The sequence below is a fragment of the Ziziphus jujuba genome, chromosome 3 (assembly GCF_031755915.1).
Source record: "Ziziphus jujuba cultivar Dongzao chromosome 3, ASM3175591v1".
NCBI lineage: Eukaryota > Viridiplantae > Streptophyta > Magnoliopsida > Rosales > Rhamnaceae > Ziziphus > Ziziphus jujuba.
Window position 1 is genome coordinate 15,744,318 of NC_083381.1, and position 13,741 is coordinate 15,758,058.

Genomic DNA, 13,741 nt, shown 5'->3' on the forward strand with positions numbered 1-13,741 from the left:
TCTCACTTAAACGGGATGTCACTAAGTTTATCAAGCATTGTGCTGTTTGTCAAACCGCTAGGGGACATCACCAAAATATCGATCTATACACTCCCTTACCCATTCCCAACAACATTTGGGAAGATATTTCACTTGACTTCATTCTTGATCTTCCTCTTTCGCAACGCAAAGTTGATTCCATTTTGGTTGTTGTTGACCGTTTCTCGAAGATGGCTCACTTTCTTCCTTGCAAGAAAGCTGTCGATGCATCCTATGTGGCTGTCCTGTTCTTTCGCGAAATTGTGAGACTTCACAGCATACCAAGATCCATCACCTCCGATCGGGATGTCAAGTTCCTTCACTATTCTTGGAAAACCTTATGGCACAAACAGATGGCCAAACGGAAGTTGTGAATCGTACCCTTTGTTCCATGCTTCGTAGCCTTGCTGGTGACTCTCCAAAACAATGGGATTCATACTTGCCTCAAGCTGAGTTCGCCCATAACAGCATGGTAAACCGTTCAACAGGATTCAGCCCCTTTGCTATTGTCTATATACCAAACCCCCTAACCACATTGTTGATATTACTTCTGCCCCTTTCCCTCCTCACAAGACAGCTAAAGCATTAGCAACCAAAATTCAAGATATTCATACCCAAGTCAGGCATAATTTAAACGCCAACACTGCTCGTTACAAGGCTGCAGCTGATCTCCATCATCGCCATAAGGCTTTTGAAGCTGGTGATCTTGTCATGGTTCATCTTCGGAAAGAACGATTCCCTGCTGGCACCTACAACAAACTTCAAGCTAAGAAGATTGGTCCTTGTCGCATACTGAAGAAACTTGGAGATAATGCCTATCAACTTGAGCTCCCTTCACATCTAAAGATTTCCAACACTTTCAACGTTGCTGAACTTTTTGAATATCATCAACCTGATGTTGCTAATTGCTCTTCATCTTCCTCGCTCGTGGTCGAGCTCTCTTCCAGTGGGAGGGAATGATGCAGCTAGGGGTGGGCAAAATCCAATCCAACCCATTCAACCCACCCAATCCAATCTATTTTTAATGGTTTGGATTGGATTTTTGCATCAATTGGATTGGATTGGGTTCAAAATATTATAAATTATATGAATTGGATTAGTTATGGATTGGAAATATAAATCCAATCCAATCCAAATAATATATTATATGATTAAAAAATTATAATTTTTTTTTAATTTTTTTAATTTTTATATATAAATTTTAATTTTTTTTTCATTTTTGTATATTAATTTTTAATTTTTTTTCATTTTTATATATTAATTTTTAATATATACTTTTTTTTTACATCCCCAAATCCCAAATCGATTCTTGAGTGAATGAATTTTGATGAATGTATTATTTTACATTATTTGTTCTAATAATTTTAATTTGATTTTGTAGGAATGAGATGATGATATTAATGCTTGCTACGTGATAAGTGCATGATGTGTATCATTTGCTACATTTTCTTTTTTATTTTTCATTGTAAACTATGTTATATTATTCTAATTGTATTTTATGTTTGGATAATTATAATTTATTATTTATATTTTATATTTGAAAATATTTTTATTTGTATTATATATTTATAAATTAGTAAGTTTCAAACCGATCAATCAATTCAAACCAAATTGATAATAAATAGTTTGGTTTGGTTTGGATTTAACATTTTAATAGTTTGGTTTGGATTACATATTAGAAAAACCGATAAGTATGGATTGGATTATATTTTAGTTTAAAACCGAACCAACCCAATCTATGTTCACCCCTAAATGCAGCTGAGAAAACCAGATATATTCTTTTTTTTCTATCTATATCTTATAACTAAATAAGCAAATATGCTGCGTTTTGTTTCTTTTTTTTAGTTTCTTGCTGATGTGGCTTTACCTCTTTTATTTTACTTATCCTGCGTGGTGGAAAAAGAGATATAAGGATTAGCCTACAGAATATAAAGGGCAGAGACCTTTTATTTTGAAATATTGAACTTGAGTTTTTTTTTTTCTCTCTCTGCTACTATTCGAAAGAACAAGGAATTGGACCAGAACATTTCTGAGCAGGTTGAAGGCCTGAGAATTGTTCTTTTGGTGATTCCACTTTGACTCTCTACGTCAAAAACTTTTTGTTTTGAATTCACCTCAACACCTCAATCTGTTATAATTAAACTCTTTTCTTGTCTAATCAATTTCGTGTTATTACATTTCAAAATTTCCATAAAAAGCGCATCAAATTTGTAAAATCTATAGGGAATTGTAATTTTACGTTGCACAACCTTAACGTCTGACATGGAAGTGATGGAACCTATTAAATTATGCAGCCCCTTCTTTTTTTTTTCTTTTTTTTTTTTACATTTTTTTATTTTATTTGATATTTTCACATTCTACAATACAAATTCATTTTTATATATTACATAGATGTAAAAATATGAAAAAATTAATAAAAATCTTAATAGGTTGCCATGTCACCCAACATAAATTTAGCAATTATGCAGGAGAACATTTCTATTTTTTTTTTTTTCGGGGAGAAGAACATTTCTTATGTAAATATACATTTTAAGGTTTGATCTTTATGTTAAATACTGTCACATGGCAATTAAGAATTTAAATTTAAGTCATTAATTGTAGTATAATCAGAAATTTTTTTTTTTCAAAAACTAAAATGTATCACCCTATAACATTTATCACTTTATCATATTTTTTATTATAATTTGAGAGATAATTCTATATATAATAAATTTCCTAAAAACTTTAAACATTTGGACATAGATACTTTGTCTCATTTTTCCCGTTTCAATATATGTCCTACAATTAACCTAAAAAAAAAAAAAAAATTTCCTGTCTTAGAATCCTAAATCATCTTAAAAATAATTATTCTTTTTTATTTAAATTTACCTTGTTTCTTAGTTAATATTTTTAAATGAATGAAGACCAAAAAAAAAAAAAAAAAAAAAAGATAGAAAATCTACATCCTAGACATTCAAACCGTTAATGTTAATAGTTTAACCAATAAAAATTGAACAATGACCAAAAAATAAATAAATAGGAACTACCTAAAAAACCATTACATAAAACCAACTCGGGTAGTGGCACATTAAAAAACACTTAAAAAGATTTAGTCTATACTTACAAATATGCCGTCATGAAATTGTAAGTTTTGTCTGTGCCAGTGCCATTTTCCTTCTTTTTTTCTTGGTAAATTGGCTGTGCCACTAACAAATCGCCGATTCGTGCTCCAACATTATGCTTTTTATTATTCTTTTTTTAATCTTTTTCTTTATTTATATATTTACAATTGAATGCGGCTCATACAAGTTAACTATTTTTTATAAAAGGCCACATTATCTCTAGTAAAAGTGACATATATATTTAACAAATAAATATTTCGTTCTAATTACCAAATGTAGTAAAATTTTGATAAATAAATGTTCATTATTCTATTCTTTATAGCAAAAGAAACTTTAAAATTTCCACAAGACAATAAATACATATGGAATTTATTCATTTTCAAAAATTAAAAATTATAGATATAAATATTAAATTGGAGTTGATGTAGGATTCAAAGTCAAAATTCATATATTTTCAAAAAAAAATTTATTCTATTTTATTGATTTAATAAAATAATACTAAAAAAATATACAAAGCAATATATAATCCTTTTACTATAAATTTCTTTTGGGCCCCTTGTTAGTGGGGCCCTTGGCGAAGGTTATCTATTAAAAGCCAAGCCTATTTTACGCACAGTCCAACAACAAAGCTTTACCGTTTCCCGAACAGAATCTGAGCTTGAATCTTCACCATATAAAAGAAAACTTCCACCACATAAATAAAATAAAAATTAAAAAAAAGGAAAGTTTGTTTCCCTTTAAAAGGTGTAGTTATTTAATATAATATATATATATATATATATACATATTTTTTCTCATATAGGGTGTCGATCCCATACTCTAGGAGACAGGGGTGTATACCACTGAATAATCTCTCATGTAAAAGCTCCATTTCTAGACGTACTTTAGATTTTATTATTTTTTGTCTGATCCGATTTCAGAATGTCAATGGAAAAAAGTGTCCAGTAAATAATGAGGCAAATCAAGCAATCATTTAGAAAGATAGCTTCAAGTATTGCTTACTTTCCATTTGTCACATTGAATTTTTTGATACATTTCAAAGTTATGCGCATGATTATATTTGAGTTTGTACCTTTTTAATTTTGCGTACTTTATATCATATCATATGGTGTGAAATCCCTTTCTATATTTTTCTTGTATCACTGTTCGACAAAAAAAAAAAAAAAAAACTATATAAAACTTCAGATCAAGGGGGAAAAAAGCCCAAAATCTCGTTTTGAAAATATAAACATTTCGTTTCTAATCAATTTTTATCTGATTTGTTTCAAATTTTCATAGAAGTGTATCAACTTTGTAAATTGAAGTCCCTAATAGTAAGAATTCACATTCTGGTGTTTAAATGTGGAAAAAAAGGCAAACTTTAAACAGCGATTAAAGCAAACTCTTATTGTTTTAAAATTTATCAAAGCAAAATACTATATTCAAATGTTTGAACTTTCTACCGATAAACATTCCATCAAAAAAAGAAAATAAACATTGCACAATGACCAAAACAGTTATACAACAACATTGTTTCTATTTTGCTTAACGCAGTTCTTTTCCAGCAAAAAAGAGAAGGCACTTCTGTCAGTTTACATTGGTCCTCCGCCCAGGAAACATTGGACCCCAGCTGCAAGCAGTGGCAGTGCAGTACGCAGAGCAGCTGCAGAGCGTTTTGCTGCCTCCTTCGCATCAAATTTCATGTTGCTTGCTCCATAGGGATATTCTTTCTTCTCAACACTTTTAATAACACCAATGGCAACCGTCAGGTGCCTGTCACGAGCAACAAATCGTCCCAGTGGTGGGTACACAGAGAAAGCCTCCACAACAATGGGCTCGATGGGAACCATCTTCATGATCGCAGCATCACCTTTCTTAAGAAATTCAGGCCCCCTCTCAATCTCCTTACCAGACCTTCGATCAATCTTGCTCAGGATTTCAGCAACTTTGCCAGCAACACGAGCGGTGTGGCAATTAAGAGTTAGAGTACATCCATTAAAAAGCAGACCAGGATGGTTCATTATAATGACCTGTGACGTGAAGCTAGCAGCCTCCTTGGCAGGTTCATGTTTTAAGTTGGACGCAACATACCCACGTTTAAGATCCTTTGCATTGACCTTTACATGGAAGCCAACATTGTCACCAGGGAGGGCCTCTCGGAGATCCTCATCGAGCATTTCAATAGACTTGACTCCAGCGGTGAGTCCAGATGGGACAAAGGTAACCTTCATACCAGGCTTGAGGATTCCAGTCTCTATGCGACCAACTAGAACAGTACCAATTCCGCCAATCTTGTAAACATCCTGAATTGGAAGCCTGAGAGGCTTGTCAAAGGGTCTTTCAGGCTCCTCTGTCAGGTCAAGTGCGTCAAGGAGAGTTGGACCATGGTACCAGTCAAGGTTGTTAGACCTTTCAATCAGATTGTCACCTTCAAATCCAGAGATGGGAATGACAGGGATCTTCACAGGGTCATAGCCAACCTTCCTCAAGTATGAAGAGACCAACTTCACAATTTCATCATACCTCTCCTCTGAGTACGTGGGAGTGGTGGCATCCAATTGCAGGGAACAGTAATGTTAACCAAGGACAGTCACATATAAAGGCACATACAACAAACTCAATCAAACTGACCAAATAAAGACCATCCAAATTTTACGACACACAGTTACTAATCAAGTAAAAGAAACCAACTTGCTAATGTTATTTCGGACTAAACGAAGGAACAAATTCAGTTACATGCTAATTAGATATATGCAGGGCTGGACAAAATGAGTAAAAGTCTGAAGAAGGAATTCTTTGAAATATAACAACCATTTGAGAATTGAATTGCATTCTGGAGATGGAAACATCTGAAAATGACTAGATACTTATAAACTCCAATATCCACCAATAGAATCAGCACATGAGCATTTGAGAATTGACTTGCATTTTGAAGAAGGAAATATCTGACAACTACTAGATAATTTAACTTCAATAGATACTTTGGGAAATGGCACAAAGCTGTAGACTAGTGATAGATGAAAACAGAGAAGTAAAAAACATAACACTAAGATGGCAGAGGGGGAGGGTATGGAAGCCACATTTACAATAGTTCTTTGCTTGGAAAAACACATCTTCCAATATGGTGCAGGACACCCTTGTATAGTTTCAGAGACCAAGAATTAAAATATACAGATAGATATGTAGATAGACCAAAATAAAATTACTAGGTGTAATCACCTTGTTGCAGCAACGGATCAACTGCTTGACACCAAGAGTGTAAGCAAGCGATGCATGTTCACGGGTCTACCCATTCATTGAAAAACCAACTTCAAAACCATCAGGGGTGGAATCAATAATGAGAACAGCACAGTCGGCCTTTGAAGTTCCTGTGATCATGTTCTTGATAAAGTCGCGATGCCCCGGAGCATCATTGACAGTGAAATTGTACTTGGTGGTCTCAAACTTCAACGACGATACTTGGTGGTCTCAAACTTCAACGACGAAGTGTCAATAGTGATACCGCGTTCACGTTCCGCCTTGAGCTTGTCAAGCACCCAGGCATACCTGTATGAACTCTTGTTCATTTCAGCAGCTTCCTTATTGATCCTCTCAATGATACCGTTATCAATTCCTCCAAGCTTGTAAACAAGATTGCCAATTGTGGTTGACTTGCCAGAGTCAAACATGACCAATGACAACAATGTTAATATCAGGGCCGGCTGAAGGCATAGGCCACTAAAGCATATGCCTAGGGCCCATTTTATTAGTGCCCCAAAAATATATATTTTCAATATTATATATACATATATATTTATTAAATAAAATATTATTATTAATTTATTTTGAAAATATAAGAAGTTGGTAATTGTTAGGATTCTAAATTATCTTTAATTGATCATTTATTGCTATAGTTATCTATAATTATATTTATCTTTGGAAAAGAACATTAATAAAGTTTAATTGAAATTTTTTATATTTTATTTCTATAATTAATTAGATTGTAATGGTAAAAAAAAAAAACACATATTAAATACTCATTTCTGTTTCTGCAGAGTTTATGTATTTTTTTTTCTTGCTAATTTCCTTTATTCTCTTCTCATTCACTCATCTTTCATAATTGTTTAATATTTGATACTCAACATACATAATTGCAATTCTAATCCAGAAGGCCTCAAAATTAAAGGTAAGCTTGTTGGTTTTTATTTATTTTAATGAATTTACATTCATTCTCCTCATATATTATATATTTATATATATATATATATATTATTTTATATGAATTCATGATGTAGTTATTTACTAATCATTCTTATTGTTCTTATATATATATATATATATATCTCACGGTTTTGTTCTGTATTTTGTGTTTTTATTTTTTTTATATCTTTTATTCTACTAAATTGATTGGATTTGAATCTTTACATGGTGTTTTTAATTTGGGCCAATTATTCTCCTAGATCCTCATTTTAATTAATCTAAATAAAAATTAATATTTGTTTTTTCTTTTATCATATTCATGCAGATAACAGTGTCAGACTTTAAAGTATCATCCAATTGAAAATATAAGGCATAAATCAGGTTTTATTTTTTCTTTAATTTTAAGCATTTTGATTTTGATAAAATATTAGGGATCTATATTTTCTATTATTTGAATATAAATATGTCTGCTAGAAAATATGAGTCTAGATATACAAAACGTATGAAAAAAAAAATAAAAAAATAGAAAAATTTATTCAATCTCAAAAAGGTGCACTTGATAGGTTTGTTACGGATACTAAAAATCAAAACTCTGAAAAACCAATTGAAAATTTAAATGTAAAAATAATTGAATTTTCACTAGAAGATGATACTTTATTAGGACAAAAAAAAATCTGTCAAGAACTTTATGATAATCATAAATCTAATTCACCAAATATTAATATTAACGAAGAAGATAATAATAATTTAGAAGATCAATTAGTTGATCAAGAAGATAAAAATTTTAATGATATTGATGAAACTATTGTTAAAAATATATATGATCCAGCACAATGGGAAAACATAAATACAAATTTAATAGATTATTAGTTGAAAAAGGTCCAATTAGAGAAACTAATTTATGTTTCCACATGATGAAAATTCTAGACACTTTTCTACTATTTCGAAAATTACCAAATGGAGAAAAACATGATAGGAGATGGCTAGGATATTCAAAAGAATTAGATAAAGTATTTTGGTTTTGTTGTAAATTATTTAGTCAAAAATCAACTACAATTCAATTAGCAAACGAAAGATGTCAAGATTGGAAAAATCTTAGTGCCAAGCTTAAAAGTCATGAAACAAGCGGTGAACATATTATAAATCTGAATATTTGGTTTGATGTTGAAATGAGATTACTTAAAAATAAAACTATTGATCAAAATTTACAAGAAAAAATAAACAAGGAAAAAGAGCATTGGAGGAACGTATTAGTAAGAATTATTGCTGTAGCTAAAAATCATGCAAAAAATAATTTGGCATTTCATGGCACAAATGAGAAGATTTGTCAAGATAACAATGGAAATTTTTTAGGTTTAATTGAAATGATTGCAGAATTTGATCTTATAATGCAAGAACATCTTAAACGTATTCAAAATGGTGAAATTCATAATCATTACCTTGGCCATAACATACAAAATGAGTTAATAAATATAGTAGGATTAGAAATAAAAAATATTATAATTAAAAAATAAAAGAAGCAAAATACTTTTCAGTTATACTTGATTGTACCTCAGATATAAGTCATCAAGAACAAATGTCTTTTATATTAAGATGTGTAGATATTTCAACAAATCCAATCAAAATAGAAGAGTATTTTTTAGAATTTTTAAAAGTGGATGGTACATCAGGAAAATGTCTTTTTGATATGATTATTAGTGTAATAAAAAATTTTGAACTTGATATAAATGATATAAGAGGACAAGGATATGATAATGGGTCTAATATGAAAGGTAAATAACAAGGCGTACAGAAGAGATTGTTAGATATAAATTCTAGAGCTTTTTATACACCATGTGGATGTTATAGTCTTAATTTAGTGCTCTGTGACATGGCTAATTCTTGTACTAGTGCTATAACATTTTTTGGTGTGACACAACGTATATACTCATTATTTTCTTCTTCTACAAAAAAGATGGAAAATTTTACAAGACCATGTTTCTAATTTAACTCTTAAACCATTGTCACAAACATGTTGGAAAAGTCATCTTGAAAGTGTTAAAGCAATAAAATATCAAGCTCCATAAATAAGAGATGTTTTATATCAACTAGCAGAAGCTAGTGATGATCCTAAAACAAAAAGCGAAGCGATTTCTTTAGCAACATATGAGGTTGAAAATTTTGAATTTTTATTAGGTATGATTATTTGGTATGATATAATGTTTGCAATTAACACTGTTAGTAAATTTTTACAATATAAAGATATGGATATTGCCATTACATTAGATCAGCTAAAAGGTCTTATTTCATTTTTTAATGACTATAGAGAAAATAGGTTTACATCTGCTATGATTTGTGCTAAAGAGATTGCTAATGAAATGAATATAGAACCAAAATTTCGTGAAAAACGTGTAATTAGAAGAAAAAAAGAATTGATGAGAATGAAACTAATGAGGTGAGACTTTCACCTGAAGAATCTTTTAAAATTAATTATTTCAATCATATAGTTGATCATGCCATTTCTTCACTTCAAATTAGGTTTGAACAGTTTAAGATATATGAAGATAATTTTAATTTTTTGTATGATGTAGAAAAATTAAAATTGCTTGGTGATGATTTTCTAAAAGAAAAATGTTTACATATTGAAATTTTTTTAAAACATGATATGTTATCTGATATTGATGGTTTATATTTATTTTCAGAACTAAAAGTTTTAAAAGAAATAATAAATCCTGAATTAAAAACAGCACTTGAGATATTAAATTTTATAAAAAAATTAAATTATTTTCCTAATTCATGGATAGCTTATAGAATACTATTAACAATACCTGTTAGTATAACTTCAGCAGAAAGAAGTTTTTCAAAATTAAAATTAATAAAATTTTATTTACGCTCAACAATGTCTTAAGAAAAATTAAATAATTTGACAATTTTATCAATTGAAAATGATTTATTATCAAAATTTAAATATAAAAATTTAACTAGTAACTTTGCATCTCAAAAAATTAAAAAAAATAAATTTTATATAAAAATTTACTTTTTAAAAGCTAATATTTAATTTTTTTTTAAAAAAAATATTAAGGCCCCAAATATTTTTCTCTGCCTAGGGCCTCAAATGACAATGACAACAATGTTAATATTGACCTTCTCCTTACCCATTATTAGCCTGAAACTGAACTGCAATAGAATACTAGCAAATTATAACACAAATATGAAAACATACAAATTAGGGCCAGAGTACCCAAAAAAAAAAAAAAAAAATGAAAAACGCTACAACACAAGCAAACATGTATATTGCAAAATACATTGGTTCAATTGAAAATCAAAGAATTCCCAGTGAAAAGATATCAATTCGGAAAACAAAATCCATATAAACAAATTAAGATTAACAACAAGTTTCAAAGGAAAAACTCAAAACTTAAAACAGAAGCCCCAAATTCAAAAACCCACAACATCTATAACAAAGTACAGCTACGAAATAATTAAAAAAAAAAAAAATCCCACCATCACATAAGGTGCAGAAGTAAACAAGCCAAAGCAATAAACTTAAAACAAACAAAAGCAAAATAACCTTACCCATAAAAATAAAAGAAAAAAATGTAAAATCAAAATAAAACCAAACATCGTCTTCCTAAAAAAAAAAAAAACAAAAAAAAAATGCAAAAGCCTAAACAAACAAACATTGTCATAGAACAAAAAAACTGCCGGGCTAAAACAAAACTCATCCAAGCTGGAAACAGGAACCCGGCCCGGCCCGGCTACAAACCATGCCGTTCATCCCCACCGGCCGACCTGTTACTCTTTGTCAAGTTGAAAAAGTCTCATCCATCGGATACCGCCGTCGTCGAAATGGATCGTCATCAACCCGGTGTCGCACACCCATCAATATGCTTGCGACGTCGTGGCTTCTGGGTGGTGCTGTAGGCGGCCGGAAATAATAAATGGGTTTTACTGTCGGATACCGGATCGGGTATTTAGAATCCAATCCGAACCCGTCTCGAAAGTCGGAAGTTTTTGTATTTTTAAAAAAGAAGTTAAACCAACCACCAACCGCCACGTTTGGCATTGCCCAGACGGCCAACGCAACAGCGTCCCACCAATAGGTCCATCAAGTGCACAAAGTTAAAGATTTCATTATTACATAATAATAATAATATATATATACATAGTATAATATATGCACAGAACTTTTGTCCAAGAAGCAAGTTTTATCCGCCAATGATGTGAGCTATGTTGATGGATATAACTTGGATTTCTATGCCTACTCATAGGCACAGTGGTCTGTACACCATCAGGTTTGCGGTTGCTATTCTTAGATTTATAGACAGAATTTGATTGGGATTTCCCAGCTGCATAGCGGCCGAGGGACAGACTGGGAAGGAGCGATCCCTTCGAGCACCGGACCCAAAATGGATCGAACTGGGAACGGTCTCTTCAGGGGCCTTCCCGATGTTGAACAGTCTACTCAAATCCACGGAGATGAGAGAATAACTATACCACAGAAAATCTTCTTTTTTTTTTGGTTGTGTGTGTGTGTGTGTGTGTGTGTGTGTGTGTGTGTGTGTGAGAGAGAGAGAACAGAAAATCTTTTCTTGAACAGAAAAATTCTGACCAATTCAAAACCCAAGAAAGAAAAAGTACTAATCCAAGCTAAAAAATGTAACGATCTGAATCCGTCTCCATCGAAATCAAACATCCATATAACCAAAATTAGAATCATCAAAATCATGACTGAATAGTAAAAAAATATGAAAAATTGGAACGTACATAAAAAGTAGAAAAAAAAAATCCAAATTCAAAAATCTGTAACGTGTAAAAGACACAAAAAAAAAAAATATATATATATATATAATAAGTAAAATATGAGTTTAAAATTTTTTCTGACTTACTTTGGGCTAGTTCTTGAATGTTTTTGACATGAAAGACATAAGCTTTAATGTGTTGAGATAGTTGAAGAAGAATAGAGTGAGAGAGCGAGGCACCCTTAGCCGCTAAATTTTATAACCTGGGCGATTTGAGATGCCGTCCAGGCGGACTACCGTCCGTGAATTTTGACGGCTAGGAATACGTAGCCACGTAGCCGTGGACTCTGCGTTTGGTTTCGTATTATTTTATTCCTGTTGTTTTTCTTCTTAAATGACTCTTTTATCCTTGGCATTTACGACTCCGATACGACCCCCGCAATGACATTACCACGTCCTTAAAGACACATGTCAATTGTACAGTCCTTTTATGTAAATTCTCACAAAAAGAAACGAAAAATGAAGGTTTTACTAATTCATATTGTTAAATCTAACGGAAACGTTATCGGCCCCACTTCGTGTTAAACACGCTTCCACAGCTCCTGCTCGGCTGACCTGCAAAGGAAAAAAAAAAAAAACAAAAAGGCATGTTATTTTACTGTGACATTCCAAACATAAAAAAATGTTATATATATATATATATGATATAGTTTTAATAAAAGCAAAACAAAAACAAAAATTTCCATGTCAATCTTTAGCATTCAAATAACGGTCATCGGATCATGCCATATAGCTCTTCAGAACGTGCCGACTGAGAAAATAAGATGATGTGGCAGACAGCTTATACTGTAGCCTGTTAAAATTCTTCGTTTTTTACACCATTCACTTTCTTTGATATTTTCGCATACTACAAATGCTTTTCTACTTATTAAATTGATAAAATAAAATATTAAAAAGTCAATAGAAAATAATAGGGTGCCATGTGTCACGGACTTGTTTGTTTACCCTTCAAGCCGTGCGGCCTTAGTTGCTATTCCGACCCTTTGTTGCAACTAAGTAAGCCTTTTGCCCACTAAAAGAGAGAGCTAAGCAAAGAAAGCTAGAGCACAAAGAGAGTTTGGGAGAATGAAAGTATATTGCTTAGAGGAGAGCTTTACAAGAGTAGCTTGGATTCTTGGATGGTTTGGCCAAATGAGGCCTCCACCTATTTATAGGCACACAAAGTCTAATCCTACGGCTATAATGGCTTTGATCCTACGGTGGAGAATGGATGTCTAGATCCTTCCCACCTCCTTTACAAAAATATCTAAAGAAACATCTAGAAATGGATATGTACATGGCTTGACCTAGAGTTCTCCATAATGTTCTAGAGAATTCTACACTACTCTAGGTGCTTGGCCCATTGTAAGGCCCAAAATGGATTATAAGGCCCAAAATGGAGAGAATGCTCACCAAGTGTTTGATGAAATGCCCCAACCGTGACATTCTCCCCCACCTATGCCGTCGACGTCCTCGTCGAGCTTGCTTCATGGAACCTCTTGATATGATCTTCAAATTGCCAAAGCGCGATAGCAGGTTCCCAACTTGCTTCGCTATCGGGAAGTCCCTTCCATTTCACCAAGTACTCATGACTCGGATGGTTGTCCCTTCCACGAACTACTCGATCAGCTAAGATGCTCTCCACATCCTTGTCATAAGTGTTGTAGACCCCTATTGGTGCTCGCTTGGACTCCCCTCTTGTTT

The 13,741-nt window shown here is 32.0% G+C and overlaps 1 pseudogene; it reads right to left on the reverse strand.

Moving 5' to 3' along the window:
* Positions 1–4,874: 4,874 nt before the first annotated feature.
* On the reverse strand, positions 4,875–10,415 carry LOC107403823 (elongation factor 1-alpha-like; annotated as a pseudogene).
* Between the last annotated feature and the right edge of the window lie 3,326 nt (positions 10,416–13,741).